Consider the following 17,971-nt stretch of genomic DNA (forward strand, 5'->3'; position numbering starts at 1 on the left):
AGGAAATTCTGACACATGCTACAACATGGATGAACCTTGAAGATAGCATGCTAAGTGAAAGAAGCCAGTCAGGAAAGAGTAAATATTGTATGATTCAACTTATACGAGGTTCACAGAGTAATTAGATTTATAGAGACAGCAGAATGGTGACTGCCAGGGGATATGGGGAGGAAGGAATGGGGACTTAATGTTTAATGAGTATAGAGTTTTACCTGGGGAAGATGAAAAAGTTCTGGAGATGGATCATGGTAATAGTTGCACAAACAATGTGAATTTCCTTAATGCTATAAAACTGTACACTTAAAAATGGCCAAGATGATAAATGTTATGTTGTGTATATTTTACCACAAATAAAAAAGAGTGAATTTTATGGTATGTGTGAGTTATATCTTAATTAAGTCATTGTAAAAAATGATGAATCACCAAACAAATAGCATAAAGGGAGGAAGCACCCACATGATTATCTCAGTAGATACAGAAAAAAATCTGTAAAAATCAGCATTCATTCATAATAAAAACTCTCACAAAACTAAATTTATATGTTTCAACAGAGTTCATTTAATACTTGGAGCTGAAACAAACAAATAAAACCCAAAATAAACAACAAAACCAGAAACCAACCACCTCTCCCAATCTTTGCAAGTTAGCTCTATGCTGGGACGCACCTTCAGCACTTAGCAAGGCTCACCCTGAGCCTAGGGTCAGCCTTAAGTGAATGCTTAGTATCTTCTCAAGTCTTTTCTAAGCATGGATTTTGCCTGGGTGTGTTTGTGGCTTTCTAAATTCCTTGGTATACATTGCTGCTTTTGCATGTCCTAAGTTCCCAAAAAAAATCTCACCCCAGATTCTCCTTTAGGCCTTTGATGGTCTATCGTACGTCTCTACCCAGAATCTCTTGCCTTAGGCATCCATGGGTCTGCAGTCACCTTGCAGTTTTTATGAGTGATACCCACCATTTTTCTTCCTGACTTCCAAGTTAGGGAAAACAGAGAGAAGCACCTTGTGTTCATCCTTCAGATATCCTGTAGAGAGGTTAGAACAGGTGTACATAATAATTTGTAAATAAACTCTGCTCTGTCCCCTCTGCTTTGAGAGAGAGAGAACTGGGAATCCAGCTTCTGCAGTTTCAAGACTGAGACTGCCACTGCAGCAGTGGGTGGGGGCGGGGTCATGCTGGGCAAAGATAAAATCACTACGAAACTTTTCAACAACTTTGAAGATTTTTTTTCTTTTCTTTTCTTTTTTAAAATGAGATAGGGTCTCACTATGTTGACCAGGCTGATCTTGAACTCCTGGCCTCAAGTGATCCTCCCATATTGGCCTCCCAAAGTGCTAGGATTACAGGCATGAGCCACCATGCCCAGCCAAGATGTCTTTTTCTTGATTGGGCATTTGCTTGGTTGCTGTTAACATTGGGTTGTTTTCCAGAGCACCAACAAAGTTTGTTCAGACAGTTCCTGCTTGTTTTTTCAATGTTCTGAAGTGAAGAACAATCCTTCGAGTTCTCTAGTCTGCCTTTTTGTTGACATCACTATCTCCTTTGCTTTAGAAAGATATTTCTGCTGGGTATAGAATTGTAGATTGAAAGAATTTTTTATGTCAACGCTTTTTTTTTTTTTTTTTTTTTTTGCAGTTGCAAGATTTAATAGAGTGAAAACAGAGCTCCCATAAAATGGGAGGGGACCCAAAGGGGGTTGCCGTTGCCGGCTCGAATGCCTGGGTTGATATCCCAATCATTGTCCCTCCCCCTGTATTCTCAGGCAATAGATGATTAGCTATTTCTTTACCTCCTGTTTTTGCCTAATTAGCATTTTAGTGAGCTCTCTTTACTACCTGATTGGTCAGGTGTGAGCTAAGTTACAAGCCCCATGTTTAAAGGTGGATACGGTCACCTTCCCAGCTAGGCTTAGGGATTCTTAGCCGGCCTAGGAAACCCAGCTAGTCCTGTCTCTCAGTCTCCCCTCTCAACAGGAAAACCCAAGTGCTGTAGGGGAGGCTGGCCGACGACTGCTCTAACTGCTTCCTTCTGATTGGGGCGTAGTAGGGGTCATGCAGTTGAGATTTCCTTGGGAGGGGTGCCTTTGATGTCATCAACATCGAAGCATGGGCTAGCAGGCTGGTCCAGGGGTCTGCAGTAGATCTTAGTCATGGACCGCATCTGGGGCTCCATTTGAAGAACCATTTGTAGTTTTACAGCTTTGATTCTGGAAGAGACAAATTTAACAAGGAGGTTAAAGATACAGGGATTGAAATGTATGGCCTGCAGTGCAGGGGATTATTTCTTTGGCACACTTCACAGGCCCTGACTATCTGCTTGTTAGTTTTGAAAAGGCCTGGTCCAGTAAATAAAGATTCGTCCATCTGATGGGTGCTATCAATGCCTAAGTGAAAGGTTTGGTGGAGAGTTTTAAGTAATTTCCATTGATTAGCTGCAGGCAAAAGTATTTTTCCTTCTTCGGTGGCTAGCCATCCTGAGGGGAGGAAACTATGTCCTCATGAAGTTCCCCATTGTCAGGCCTCTGAGCCCAGGCTAAGCCATCGTATCTCCTGTGACCTGCACGTATACATCCAGATGGCCCGAAGCAAGTGAAGAATCACAAAAGAAGTGAAAATGGCCTGTTCCTGCCTTAACTGATGACATTCCACCACAAAAGAAGTGAAAATGGCTGGTCCCTGCCTTAACTGATGACATTACCTTATGAAATTCCTTCTCCTGGCTCATCCTGGCTCAAAAGCTCCCCCGCTGAGCACCTTGTGACCCCCACCCCTGCCCGCCAGAGAACAACCCCCCTTTGACTGTAATTTTCCTTTACCTACCCAAATCTTATAAAATGGCCCCACCCCATCTCCCTTTGCTGACTCTCTTTTTGGATTCAGCCTGCCTGCACCCAGGTGAAATAAATAGCCTCATTGCTCACACCAAGCCTGTTTGGTGGTCTCTTTTCGCAGGTGCGGATGCAAGTGAAATCCATCTATTTCTCCTGCTGAGCAGGGGGGCTTGGTTTCCCAGAGGGGATTACTCCATACTAGGGGTACTTCTATAAGCATTTCTAATGGAGGGTCCTGCCTTGTGGCTCTTTTGGTTTCAATATCCACTTGGCAGTTCCTTTCTATTTCCCTTTCCTTTCCTTTCTGATGACCCCGGCAGTGTAAGACTGCCACCTCTTTAGGTTTCTGTACAGCCAATAATAATCTCCTAATGGCTTCCTGATGTTTGATAGGTGTTCCTTCGGAAGTTAAGAATTCCCTTTCTCTCCATATTGCTGCGTGGGCATAGAGGACTAGGTAAGCATACTTAGAGTCTGTATATATATTTACCCATTTTCCTTCCCTAATTCAAGTGTATAATGGCCCTTGCTTTTGCTAGGATGTCTTTCCCTAACAAAGGAGTGGGGCTTTCAGGCATAATTAGAAAGGCATGTGAAAAGAGTAAAGGTCCCCAGTCACAGCTTGGCAGCTGGGAGAAGTATCTAGTGACTGCCTGTCCTAGGACCCCTCGGATAGCGACAGATCTGGAAGACAGTTGTCCAGGACAGAAGAGTAAGACTGAGAAGGCTGCGCCAGTGTCCAGGAGACAGTTAACCTCCTGGCTGTCAATGGTCAGGCACACCCAGGGCTCTGTGAGGGTGATGACATGGGCTGGCACTTGCCCCAGGCCCCCTCAGTCTTGCTGCTGGATCATCTGGTTAGTGGTTTCTGACTCAGAGGACCTTCATCCCCTGGGGCAGTGGGCCTTCCAGTGATTCCCTTGACATAAGGGGCATGGATGAGGGGGTGGCTTATTTCTATTCAGACCATCTTTTTTAAAGTGTCCTTGTCGACCGCACTGGAAGCAAACCCTGTTAGGCATTTCATTTGCCCAGGCTTTCCGTGTTCCAGAGCCTGCAAAGTCTGCTTGCCTGAGGGTCATGACTCAAGCAGTGGCCTTTTTCTTATCTCCTTTGTCCTGTTCTGCCTGCTCCTCCTGATCTCTATGATAAAAAACCAAGGTTGCCAAGTTCAATAGGGTTTCTAAGTTTTGCTCCAGGCCTAAAGCGGACTTTTGAAGTTTTTTTTTCTAATGTCTGCAGCTGACTGAGTGATAAACTTATCCTTTAAGATTAGTTGGCCTTCAATAGAGTCAGGTGACAGGGAGGTATGCTTCCTCAATGCCTCCCTTAGTCTCTCCAGAAAGGCAGTAGGATTTTCTTCCTTTCCCTGTGTTATAGTGGACATCATTGAATAATTTATAGGCTTCTTCCTAGTTTTCCTTAGTCCTTCTAGCACACAAGTTAGTAAATGTCTGTGGCACCAATCTCCATGTTCTGATTCTGCATCCCAGTGAGGGTCTACACTGGGAACTGCCTGCTGGTCTGTGGGGAATTGTTCTCTTTCCTCTATTGTCATCCTATCATTGACCTGACTGAGATACCAGAAATCGCCAAACTCTCGGGCTGCAGTTATGATGGTACTTCTGTCATTTGGGGTTAGTGTCTGATCTAGCAGTAACGTTACATCTCTCCATGTCAGATCAAAGGATTGTCCTAACCCTTGTAAAATGTCAATATAGCCATCAGGGTTATCTGATAATTTACCTAGGTCTATTTTAATTTGCTTCGAGTCTGACAGGGAAAAAGGTACATACACTCTGACTGGGCTGAATTCTCCAGAATACATCTTAGGGGCATTTTTGCCTTGGGAGGAACGTTTCCCATCTGAAAAAAAAAAAAAAAAAAAAAAAACAGAGATATCAGCACCCCTGGTCATTTTCCAATGAGCATTAGTCCTAGAGCATCCTCTATGGTCCTAATGCTTATTCCTTTCAAGTGTGCGTAATCACCCATGGACTTCTGCTTATTGGATTAGTTACGCTCACCAATGTAGCAGTCCTGCAACTGTTTTCCTGCCTTTCTTGACCACAAAGAAAGGGGTCCGGGCTGCTGGATTCTAGTGGTCCTTTACCAGCGTGCCCAACATTGCCTTTGTGCTCAGGGGTGAGTCCTAAAGCTGGGCTGGGTTCCTGAGTATTTCATAACAACCCAGCTGCCCCATCAAGATGCATTCCTATAAACAACTGTTCTTATGGAAATTCGTTTCAGAGGGTGTAGGTAACCTTTTGAGTCAGGACTGAGGTAGATTTTTTTTTTGATTCTGTAAGTACTTTAAGGCTTGGCTGAGTGCAAACAGCTCCCATGTTTGAGCAGACCAATTATTAGGCAATTTTCCCAACTCTGTTTCCACAAGAGTCTCCCTATCAATTGCTGAATACCCTTTTTTTTTTTTTTTTCCTCAATCACCTGGGAGGAACCATGTATTGTCCTGTCCTGAAGGGAGTTCCTTCTAGGTCTGGCCGGACCTTTGTATGGTAATTAATATTTAAATCCCCTATTAGGAAATCTGCTGGGTTAAGGGAATTTTCAGTGGTTAATGTTAAATTATGTTTTTGTTTTTTTGTTTTTTTTTAACAGACTAGCCCTATACTTCAAGATTTTTGAGTTAGTAAGCTACCTTTTTGCTTTTTTGACTTAGACTAATTCTGAACTGGTGAGGTGTGCTCACAATGAGGTTTCCTCTAAAAGTTACTTTTCTACTTTCTTCTGTTAGCAAAGCAGTTGCTGCTACAGATTGAATGTATTTGGGCCATCTGCGGGTTCCCGGGTTAAGGATTTTTGATAGGAAGATTACTGGTTGTCAGTGGTCTCAGTGTTTTCAGGCTATGCCCTTGTTTACACTGACAACAAGGTAGTATTGAAGTGTTATAGGGTCATGGGGAAGCTCTTCAATTATCAATTATAGGTTTTAAATTTACCCTGGCTTTTAAAGGAATACGGCACACTTTTTTCTTTACTACTTCTTTCTCTCTTTTCTCTCTCCCTCTCTCTCTCTCTGTCTGTTCTCTCTTTGACTTACTCAAGTTGCTTTCATCCTGATCTGTTATGTTGTCGTAGACCCAGTTCCAGTGGTTAAAGTACTGGGTCATCAGTTCTAAGGCCCTGGCCAAGGAGCTAAGGCTTGGAGATTGTATTGCAGAGGGGTAAGCTGGGTAGAAATTGGGGGAAGAGAGCATCTTACACAATGGGAGAGCAATCCTCCTAGCCAGTTACAAACTTGGGGCCCTGGCAAGGGTGATGGGGAATGGGTCCCACATAACTGCCCATGTCGAGAGCTATATGCCTAATTTGGGAGGGACACCAGGGACAAGACTCCCTGGGTTCCTAGCCTACATGCCTAAGGACACAATGTAGAGCTTCCTTAGATCCCTTTGGAGATACAACTTGCTCTAATACTTGGGAGAGGAAATGAAAGTCTGAACCATTAGTACCTAGGAGGCAGGGATCGGAGGAAATAGATTCAGAGGTAAGGAGAATTTTGGGGCTACACTTTCAAGAAAGTTGTGGTTGGGACCCAGGATATATGGGTCAGAAGGAAAGGTAGGGGTGCACACATGGGCGACTGTTGAGTAGAGACTTCTGGCTGCACCATGATCTCAACTGGCTAACACCAGGAGTTCGGGACAACAGCTTTCTGCCTCTGGTCGGCCCTCGGCTTCCCCAGGAAAATTGAAAGCGGACGCTGGTTCCAGGCAGAACAATGCTGCCAACCCAGAAGGGTTGGGTTGTTAGAAAGCCCTTTCCCAGACAGCCTCACACCTGAGTCTTAAGTCCAGCAGCCATGCTAATCATTTTTAACCGGCCAACAGGTGCCTGGTATTTTCCTCCAATTCTAAGGGAGGATAGCAAGCTAAAGCAGTCCAATATTACCATTTTGGAGGTCCCTTCATGGTTGCTAAAATGTTACCAGGGGTGGCAGGGGCTCCTTGTTCTTAGAGCTCTCAAGATGGTGGTGGGCTGCTTCCAAGATGGTGGCAGGCCTCTTGTTCTCTGACCTGGGGTTCTTGGCCTCATAGATTCCAAGGAATGGAATCTTGGGCCATGTGGTGAGTGTTATGGATCTATTAGAAGCCATGGGTCATGGAAGAGAACTGTGGAACCCAAAGACTAGTGTTCAGCTCAATTAGAACAAACCTGGGCACTTAGCCATGCAGGAACAATGGTGAGCCTTTAGCCCGATCGGGAGTGGCAATGGGCACCTTGCTGGATCAGGAGCGCAGCAGACAGCCTGCTGGATCCGGAGGGATGGAAGTCAGTGGCAGGTCTGCGATGGCGGCAAACAGCAGTGGTGGAAGGTGAGTGAAAGCTCAGCTTGAGCCGTAACAAACACGGAACAGAAAAGTGTGCAGTTGCAAGATTTAATAGAGTGAAAAAAGAGCTCCCATAAAATGGGAGGGGACCCAAAGGGGGTTGCCCATGTCAGTGCTTTAAAGATGTCCCCACACTGTTTTTTTTTTTTTGAAACAGAGTCTAACTCTGTCACTCAGGCTACAGTGCAGTGGCATGATCGTGGCTCACTGCAACCTCTGCCTCCTGAGTTCAAGTGATTCTTGTACCTCAGCCTCCCAAGTAGCTGGGATTACAGGCATGTGTCACCACACCTGGCTAATTTTTGTAGTTTTGGTAGAGCCAAGAGTTTTACCGTGTTGACCAGGCTGGTCTCAAACTCCTGGCCTCAAGTGATCCCTCTGCCTTGGCCTTCCAAAGTGCTGGGATTACAGGCATGAGCCACTGTGCCTGGCCCCCTACTGTCTTCTTTGCTTACATTGTTTCTAAAAAATTGATGTCATCCTTCTCTTTTTTCTTTCCCTTGTACCAAACATGTCTTTTTTTCCCCTCTAACTGCTTTTAGGAGTTTCTTTTTTCACTGATTTGTGCAATTTGCTTATGATATGCCTTGAAGTAGTTTTCTTCATGTTTCTTTTGTTTAGCTTTAATTGAACTTCTTGGATCTATGGGTTTATTGTTTCATTAAGTTTAGAAACATTTCAACCATTCTTCCTTCAAATATTTTTTCTATTTTTTCCACTGTTTTCTGGAGCCAATTACACATATATTAGGCCATTTGAATACTCACTAATAGTCTGTTAATTTTTTAAGTTTTTTCTCCTAGATTTTGGTTATTTTCTATCCTTATGTCTTCAGTTTCACTAATCTTATTAGGCCATTTGAATACTCACTAACAGTCTGTTAATTTTTTAAGTTTTTTCTCCTAGATTTTGGTTATTTTCTATCCTTATGTCTTCAGTTTCACTAATCTTATTAGGCCATTTGAATACTCACTAATAGTCTGTTAATTTTTTAAGTTTTTTCTCCTAGATTTTGGTTATTTTCTACCCTTATGTCTTCAGTTTCACTAATCTTATCTTCTTCAGTAGCCAATCTGCTATATTAAGCCTATTCAGTGTATTTATTTCAGGCATTGCATTTTTCATCTTTAGAAATTTGGATTTCATGTTTTTCCTACTTTTAATATTTCTACTTAATTTTTGAACATATAGGACACAGTTGTAATTTTTAATGACTTTTTTGTTCATTCTAACATATGTGTCAGTTCTGGCCAGTTTCAACTGATTATTTTTCTCCTCCTTATGTCTCACAGTATCCTGATTCTTTGCATGCCTAGTAATCTCCAACTGATGCCAGACATTACAATTTTACCAGTTGAGTGTTAGAGATTTTTGTACTCCTATAAATATTCTTGGGCTTTGTTCCAGGGCATAATTAAGTTACTTGGAAACTGTTTGGTTCATTTGGGTTTTGCTTTAAAGATTTGTTTGTTGAGGCTCAATTCATCTGGGAGGGAGGTGAAAAAATAAAAAGAGACTCAAGCCCTGTTTAGTCTAAAACTAATTACACTGTACTATTGAGGCAAGACGTTTTTGAGTATACTATCAATGTCCTGTGAATTAGGAAGTTTTCTAGGTTAGCTGGTGAGAACAGGCTATTTTCCCAGCCCGTTGTGATACTATTTCTTCTTCTTCCTTTTTTTTTTTTTTTTTTCTGACTCTTTCCTCTACTTCATGTAGTTTCTTCACATACAGTGGCTGATAATTTCTCTGCTGAAGATTTAAAGGGGACCTTTTGCAGATCGCAGGAACTCTCTCTGTACCACTCTCACCTCTCCATATATATTGTCCTGCAAACCACTGCTGCTTTGCTCACACTGAACTCCCAGCTTTGTCTTCTCAACTCAGGGAATCTGCCCAGCTCTGCTAGAGTTATTCCTCCCCATGCTGTGGTCTGAACATTCTCTCAAGCCAGTAAGCTGAGGCAGTCATAGGACTCAACTTTCTTTTTTTTCCTTCACTCAGGGGTAACTGTCTTTCATTGCCTGGTATCCGGTGTCTTGAGAACTGTTATTTCATCTATTTGATCTGGTTTTGTGTTGTTGTTCTAGGCAGGAGGGTAAATTTGGTACCCATTATTACATCTAGCCGAAGTCTTGAATGTACTTGTTAACAAATGTTTTATTAGGGAAAACTTCAAGCTTATATAAGTGGGCAGAATAGTTTTGTCACTGCCTATGTCTTCATCTCTAGGCTTTAAAAAATGATCAAATCAGGGCCAATCTTGTTTTATCTGTGCCCCTACTCACTTCTCTCCCTCTTGCTTTTTTTTTTTTTTTTTTTGAGACAGAGTCTCACTCTGTCGCCCAGGTTGGAGTGCAATGGCACAATCTTGGCTCACTGCAACCTCCACCTCCCAGGTTCAAGCAATTCTCCTGCCTAAGCCTCCCGAGTAGCTGGGATTACAAGCGCGTGCCATTACACCTGGCTAATTTTTGCATTTTTAGTAGAGACGGGGTTTCCGCATGTTGGCCAGGCTGGTCTTGAACTCCTGGCCTCAAGTGATCTGCCTGCCTCAGCCTCCCAAAGTGCTGGGATAACAGGGAGGAGCCACTGCGCCCAGCCTCCCTCTTGCATTTTGAAGCAAATCCCAGACATCATGTAAGCTCATCTGTAAATATTTCAGGGTGAGTTTCTGTAGGGGTCCCTGCCAGTGCTCCACCTGTGTCTATCCTGCCTTTTCATTTCAGTGTGCCTGAGCTGACTTCTAGCTGTCATGATCTGCATCTCTTTGCTTGAAGGCTTTCCTTAAAGCTCAGAAAAGCCACTCTGCCCTGCGCATAGTGGGCTGGAACTGCCAGTGTGATTGGTGCTCTCCCTGACGTAGCCCTCCACATCCGAGCTCCCTCACCCTTGTGTGAAATAACTCTATGGTGTTTGTCTCACACCTTTCCCTAAGTTTCTCTGTGGGATTGCATTCCATTCGCCCACAGTGGTAGCTGACTTGATAATGTCCCCTTTATGTCTGCATTCCTTTCTCTGTCACATTTGCTCTTTCTCTGGATTCGTTTGCTAGTGCTGCCAAAACAAAGTACCAGAAGATAGGTTGATTTAGGCAACAGAAATGTATTTTCTCACAGTTCTGGAGGCCAGAAGTCCTAGATCAAGGTGTCATTAGGGTTGGTTTCCTCTCTCCTGGGCTTGTAGATGGCTGTTTTCTCCCTGTATCTCCACATGGCCCTCCCCTCTGCATATTTTTGTGTCCTAATCTCCTCTTCTTGTAAGGATGCCAGTCTCATTGGATTAGGGCCTACCCTAATGACCTCATTTTACCGTAATTACCTCTTTAAAGGCCTTATCTCTGAATACACATTTTGAGGTACTGGAGGTTAGGACTCCGACATAAGAACTTGGGAGGTGGAGGGGACAGGGTTCAGCCTGTAATACTCCCCTACTGGCATTTACTCTACCTCCCAAATCAGCTACTGCTACTCAAGCCCTTATTTCAGGATCTACTTCTAGGAAAATCCAAATGAAGGAAACCTCTAAAAGATAAGTCCTCTTTTGAAAAAAGTAACCACATTTCCCCAAAAGCACTCCTCATATCCACACTTAAGGACTTTCCCACCATGCTGTTTACATGCATATCCCCTCCGGTGACGGCAAGGACGTTTTTTGGATCTTCTTATGTAGGCAGTTCCTCAGATGTAGGAGATACCAAACACTGCTTGATTTGCTTAACTAAATGCCATGAGTTCTAATCTTCCTTGGAAACTTGGTTATAGCCAAATAGAAAAAAACACTAACTAACAAATAAAATTGCTCCTTAATAATGCAAAAATCCCTGCTGCCTTCATTACAAGCTTTTGTGCAATACCTAGCACTCAGTAAGGCACACAGTGTCTTCCAAATAAATTAAAGTTTTTATGGCTTAAATTAGGGCTACTCATTGGGAGATATACCTAATGCTAGATGACGAGTTGGTGGGTGCAGCGCACCAGCATGGCACATGTATACATATGTAACTTACCTGCACATTGCGCACATGTACCATAAAACCTAAAGTATAATAATAATAATAATAATAATAATAATAAAAGAAAAAAAAAAGAAAAAAAAATATGACTTGCTGAAGGCTCAGATGATCATCAACATTTTTAAGCAATAAAATATTTTCAAATAAAAAAAAGGTTACAGTTAAGTATATATAGTTTACACAATTTACACATATGTGCATGCCTGAAGAGCTGTCTGGAGTCAGCAATATCATATTATGAAGTGATAGGATTCTGGGTTCTAATTTAAATATATATATATAAAATAAATAAATAAAAAAATAAATTAGGGCTACTCACTGTGATGTGGGATGTTGATAGTGGGGAGAGGTTTGCGGGGGGACAGGGAGTATATGGGTACTGTCTGTACTGTTCCGCACAATTTTGCTGTGAACCTAAAACTGCTTGAAAAATAAATTTTATTAATTTGAAAATAAATAGATTAGATATACAGTGTCACCAATTAAAGTTAGAAACTGAAAACAAGACTAGATTTAAAAGACCTTTAGGAAAGACACAATTTTATATAAAATATCATCAATCTGCTAGTGTCACCTACTGGTGAAAAGTGGCTATTGCTGTGGAAACAATTCTATCCATTTCTTAGTGCTCTTGAATTTTGATGGTTATGTAACAAGTGTTCTGTAGGAAGTATTAGTAAACAATAAAAATTCAACAAAATAGAAAAAGTATTAATATTTATGTGATATATAAGATATGGGCGGCAAGCCATCCAGGTGCCGAGGCAAGAGACCGAGGGCACGAGCTGTTCCAGTATAATAAAATATATAAAACAACAAGAGTTATACTAGATCTAGATCATAGACATGATTATATATGAATATCATTAATCATTAGTTTGTAGCAATTACTCTTTATTCCAATATTATAATAATCCTCGCTCTATAATCATAACCTAGGAAAAACCAGGCCATACAGAGATAGGAGCTGAGGGGACATAGTGAGGAGTGACCAGAAGACAAGAGTGCAAGCCTTCTGTTATGCCCAGACAGGGCCACCAGAGGGCTCCTTGGTCTAGCGGTAACGCCAGCGTCTGGGAAGATGCCCGTTGCCAGGCGGACCGTGGTCTAGCGGTAGCGTAAGTGTCAAGGAAAAACACCCACTACTTAGCAGACCGGGAAAGGGAGTCTCCCTTTCCCCGGGGGAGTTTAGAGAAGACTCTACTCCTCCACCTCTTGTGGAGGGCCTGACATCAGTAAGGCCTGCCTGCAGTTATCCAGAGGCCTAACCGTCTCCCTGTGATGCTGTGTTTCAGTGGTCACGCTCCTAGTCCACGTTCATGTTCCATCTTGTACACCTGGCTCTGCCTTTTAGATAACAGTAGCAAAATTAGTGAAAGTACTAAAAGTCTCTGATATGCAGAAATAATGGCGTAAGCTGTCTCTCTCTCTCTCTCTGCCATGGCTGCCAGGCAGGGAAGGGCCCCCTGTCCAGTGGACACATGACCCACGTGACCTTATCTATCATTGGAGATGACTCACACTCTTTACCCTGCCCCTTTTGCTTTATATCCAATAAATAACAGCGTAGCCAGACATTCGGGGCCACTACCGGTCTCTGTGACTTGGTGGTAGTGGTCCCCTGGGCCCAGCTGCCTTTTCTTTTATCTCTTTGTCTTGTGTCTTTATTTCTACACTCTCTCGTCTCTGCACACGGGGAGAGACCCACCGACCCTGTGGGGCTGGTCCCTACAATTTATGTGATATATAAGTTGCACATGAAGAGGAAATATCAGAAAAACAACCTTTAAGTTTACATATCCATAAGCCTCAACTCAAAACTAAAATCAGTTTTGATTTAGGGAAGAAAAGTTAAATGAAGGCAAATGCAAGTATGTGGAAAAGGTGCTTTATATGATACTCTCTCAAAATTTCTCATACAATCCAATATTTTAAGTAAAAGTAATGAATCAAATGTACAGCTTTTTATGCAAAATAGCATCTATTCATTTTTGGTGTTAGCCATACCCCAAAGTCTCTCATTAATAGCACTGAATTCAGGATCTCATGATACTTCATGTTCTCAAATGCCTTTTCATTTCCCTGCACAGCAACCTCTGAAACGTGATTCAGTTTTATAACAGCTGCAATAAACTCCACTAGAGGAAGGACTGGTCTATTGATGGGGGCCTTTCAGTTCTAGCTTACAGTCAACTTTTGACAAATTTTTCCTTATTTGTTCTTTGGACAATTTTTGTTTGCTCCAGGATTTAATTTTTCAAATTAAAAATTATATGGTAGCTGTTTTGTTTGTTTGTTTTTCTAAATCCCATAGACTCAAAAGAGAATGAGTAAAGCACTCTGGCAATCAATCGACTATCAATCTATTTTTACCAAGTAATCATAAATTTTCCATCTGCTGTGGAGGACACCAAGTTGGATCCCTGTATGGGATGTGAGAGGTGTGAGTTACTCCCTTCCTTCTTCCTTCCTCCTCCTTCTTAGAAAGGCATATAAATTTTATCAACATATATACAGGGAGAACCACAGAGTGATTACCCCCTTCTTTCTTAGTTTTGGAAATTTTTCTTTCGAAATGATTTCAAACTCAAAGAAAAGTTACAAGAAGAATACAAAGAACTCCTGCATACTCTTCATTCAAATTGGTTTTATTAGATTATCTTGATAGATAGATAGTTAGAAATGGTATACATGTTATACATATATAAAGCTTATATATACAATATATAAAAAGTTTTTTGTAACCACCAAAGAATAAGTTCAGATGTGGTGCCCACTTACCTTTAAATACTTCAGTGTGCTTTTCTGTAGAAAAAGGACCTTCTCTTAGTCTGGTAACGGTGCCGTTTTCACATTCAGGAAATTCACATTGACAATACCATTTTCTTAAAGTCCTTGTTTAAATTTCACCAATTGTCTAAAGAATTTTAATAGCAAAAACAATTTTTCTGGTGTAGGCTCCAGATTGCTAGGCCTATATGTCACATTTAGTTATCATGTCTCTTGGGTCTCCTTTAACCTCTAACTTCCTCAGCTGTTTCAAGACCCTGGCATATATATATATATATATACTTTTTTTGGTAAATTATACCAGCTAGTTACTTTGTAGAATGTCTCTCAATTTGGGTTTATCTAATGTTTCCTTGTGATTAGGTTTAAGTATGTGAATCTTTTCCTCATTTCCTTGAATACCTTGATTAGATGCATTTTTGCATTTTGGGAATGCATTTTCGGCAGGAATATCACAGAAGTCATGCTGTTTCTTTTCAGTTAATCAAATCATGATACACATCATGTCTGTTTGTCCCAATCCTTGTGGGATTAATCTTGATCATTAAGTTGGTGTCTCCCAGGTATCTCCACTGTATAATTACTGTTTTTCTCTTTGTAATTAATAAGTAATTTTTGGAAGATATTTCCTCATGAAGCTTTTGCCAACTAACTTTAGAATAGAATTGATGCTTCTTTCTGAATCAATTTTAATTGTGATAGTTGCCAAATGGTGATATTTTAAATTTGTTATTCCTTCTGCATTTATTAGTTTTCCAACAGTAAGAAAGTGATTTTCTTTCCTATTTATGTAATCATTTATTTATTTATGTTAGTATAGACTCATGGGTTCCTATTTGAGTCAATGAGTTACAATCCACTGCTATCATTTTGCTGACCAAATTGTCCCAGATCTGGTCAGTGGGAGGGAGCTCCTTCAAACTGGCTCCTATGCCTTTTTGACATGTCCTCATAATTTTTTACCCATTTCCTTACTTTCTGGCAAAACAAGATTCTCAAGTTCATCATGAATTTCTCTATTCCACTCCTGGGCTCAGCTACTTCTCCAAGGATCCCTGGTTATTTTAGTGGAGAATGAAATTTATAAAGCAAGATCTGGTGATAGATGTAACTATTGCTACTGGGGTGTCGCTGCTTCTAGGTCCTCCTGGGAATCAGTGCAAGAAAATATAAACACACACACACACACACACACACACACACACATCTACATTTATAAATCTAAATTTTAAAAATGAGTTCACACTGATATCTTCAGTTGCAAGCCAGCATTATAGAGTTCATTCTAACCTTCCTCATTTTCCTTTTTTTTTTTTTTTTTTTCCTTTTCTTGCTTTCTTTCTCTTTCTTTTTTTTTTGTTTGTGACAGGGTCTGGCTCTGTCACACAGGCTGGAGTGCAGGGCTCACTGCAACTTCTGCCTCCCAGGCCCAAGTGATCCTCCCACCTCAGCTTCTTTGAGTAGCCAGGACCACAGGCACGCCACCACACCTGGCTAATTTTTGTATTTTGTGTAGAGACAGGATTTCGCCATGTTGTCCAGGCTGGTCTCGAACTCCTGAGCTCAAACTATCCACCCGCCTTGACCTCCCAAAGTGCTGGGATTACAGGCGTGCCCGGCCGCCGTAAACATCTTACGACCATGGGTGGTGACTGGCAAGAAATGTACCTTGCTAGTTTTAAGATGGAGTTATTTTTAAAATGGTGTCACCCTGGGTCTCCTATGCTTCTGTTTCCCAATTTGACAACCAACACGATCTTTCTGATCAGCTCATCCTTACTTAAAAACCATCATTGCAGGCGGGCGCGGTGGCTCATGCCTGTAATCCCAGCACTTTGGGAGGCCGAGGCAGGCGGATCATGAGGTCAGGAGATCGAGACCATCCTGGCTAACACGGTGAAACCCAGTCTCTATTAAAAAATATTTAAAAATTAGCCGGGCGTGGTGGCTGGCGCCTGTAGTCCCAGCTACTCAGGAGGCTGAGGCAGGAGAATGGCGTGAACCCGGAAGGCGGAGCTTGCAGTGAGCCGAGTTTGCGCCACTGCACTCCAGCGTGGGCGACAGATCGCGACTCCATCTCAAAAACAAAACAAAACAAAACAAAAAATCATTGCCTCTCCAGTGTTCTTACACTAAAGGTGCCATCTACCTAACTTAATTTAGGAATGCCTGTATGTTTTGGTACTGTTTAAATATTCCCAGCTTTGCCATTCTCCGTCTCACACCAACATCCAGTCATCTGGAAGATCTTTCCATTCCTCCAGTTCTCTCGTAACTAAAACAACTTCAGACTTAACCCTCACTCCCACAGGTAACTCGCCCTTAACTCTTCTTGTAGAACTTAAATTTCATGTATTGTTCTCTCCTTCTGTCCCTCACTTACTTCCTAAATCTCTGGTGGATGTTCCCCTGTGGTCCTGTTACAGTTATTCTGACCTAAACAGAACTGATCACATTGCTTACTGGGAAGATGCACATGCGATCTTTAGAGTATAGCAGGTCCTCAATAATTACTGGTGACTGATAAAGCAGCCAAGGCCTTTTGACTATAAATCGATCTTATTCTACATTAATAACAATATTAGCACAGGATTCTATTCCTCTGCTGGATATTATTTACATTTGATAATGAATGAACTAATTCTCTTTGACAGCAAAACATGTATTTAGCTTACAGCCGAAAATGCAAGGCAAGGTACACAATAAGACGGATCCAAGCCCTGACCCCTCTGAGCTTTAGGCAGTCAGGTAACTACTTGTTCTAAAAAGTATTAACTGTACTATTAACGTTAACCTTCACAACACAATGCCTTGTGTTCAACTGGTCTTGGCCTCAAAGGACTTTCCTGGCACATTCCCTGAATTTAAAGAACGGTTTCCATACAGCTGAGAGGGTCGAGGCAGGGGTAAGTGTAGAGGACGCAAGAAACGGAGACACCCTGGGAAAGGAACTCTAGACTGCACTCCAACCATAGCACTTACTAGGCATTCGACTCCAGGACCTTGACACTCGCGCTAGCTGGCGGCGAGCCCCGCCTCCCCATTCCGGCTCCACCTCCCCACCCCGGCCCCGCCTTCCCACTCGGGCCCCCGCCTCCCCACTCAGGCCACGCCTCCACATTTAGGACACGCCTCCCCGCCCAGTCCAGTCTCCGTACTAGGGCTTGCTCCAAGCCCTGCTTGCTCGCCCAACCTGGCCTCCCCACTACGGCCTAACCCCAAGCCCTTCTCCTCGTCCAGCCCCGTCTCCACACTACTGCCTGGTCCTCAACTCCGCCTCCCCACTCCGACCCCATCTCCCTGACCAGCCCCGCCTTTACGCTCAGGCTCCGCCTCCAAATCCCGGCCTTGTCCCACGTCACGCCTCCACACGGCCACGCCCCCACACGGCCCCGCCTCCACGCTCGGCCTGGCCCCAAGCTCTTCCCGCTGCACCCTGTCTCCGCACTCAGGCCTGATCCCGAGCCCCGCCCCGCCTCCAACCCCACCCTGTCCCCACACCCAGCCTGGCCCCCCGAGCCACGCCTCCCACCCCGCCTTCACAGCCCCCCCCGAGCCCCGCCTACGTCCCCGCCCTGCCTCGTCACTCCGCCGGGTCACGAGCCTCGCCTCCTGCCTCCGCCCTGCCCCACCCCCACACTCCCGAGCCCCGCCTTGTCTCCACACTCCGGCGTCGCCTCCCTACCCGGCCCCGCCTCCGCGCTGCGGCTGCCAGCCCTCCGTTCCACGCTCCGGCTCCTCCTCTATCTTCACGCCCACGCCAGACCCTGAGCCCCGCCTCCACGCCTCGGCGCCAACTCCACATCTTGGCTCCTATGTCTGCTTTCCAGGCATCTCCCAGCTGCACACTCGGGCCCGGCTCAGAGCCCTAAGCCCTGCCTCCCGGTCCTGGCCCCGTTTCCCAGAACTGCACCGCGCCTCTCCGCCCAGGCCCAAGCCCGAGCCCCTCCTCCACACCCGAGTCCAAGCCCCGCGTCCCGGATTCG

General features: G+C 43.5%; 1 long non-coding RNA gene across 1 annotated transcript; it reads right to left on the bottom strand.

Annotated features, from left to right (window-relative positions):
• Nucleotides 1-481: 481 nt before the first annotated feature.
• On the bottom strand, nt 482-17,436 carry LOC112132096 (uncharacterized). The gene is made up of 5 exons (XR_002913914.3): nt 13,977-17,436; nt 11,515-11,615; nt 7,005-7,134; nt 4,625-4,694; nt 482-2,204 (listed from the first exon to the last, which is right to left on the bottom strand). It is a non-coding gene; the product is annotated as an uncharacterized LOC112132096 (long non-coding RNA).
• Between the last annotated feature and the right edge of the window lie 535 nt (nt 17,437-17,971).

Source organism: Pongo abelii, chromosome 12, assembly GCF_028885655.2.
Source record: "Pongo abelii isolate AG06213 chromosome 12, NHGRI_mPonAbe1-v2.0_pri, whole genome shotgun sequence".
Classification (NCBI taxonomy): domain Eukaryota; kingdom Metazoa; phylum Chordata; class Mammalia; order Primates; family Hominidae; genus Pongo; species Pongo abelii.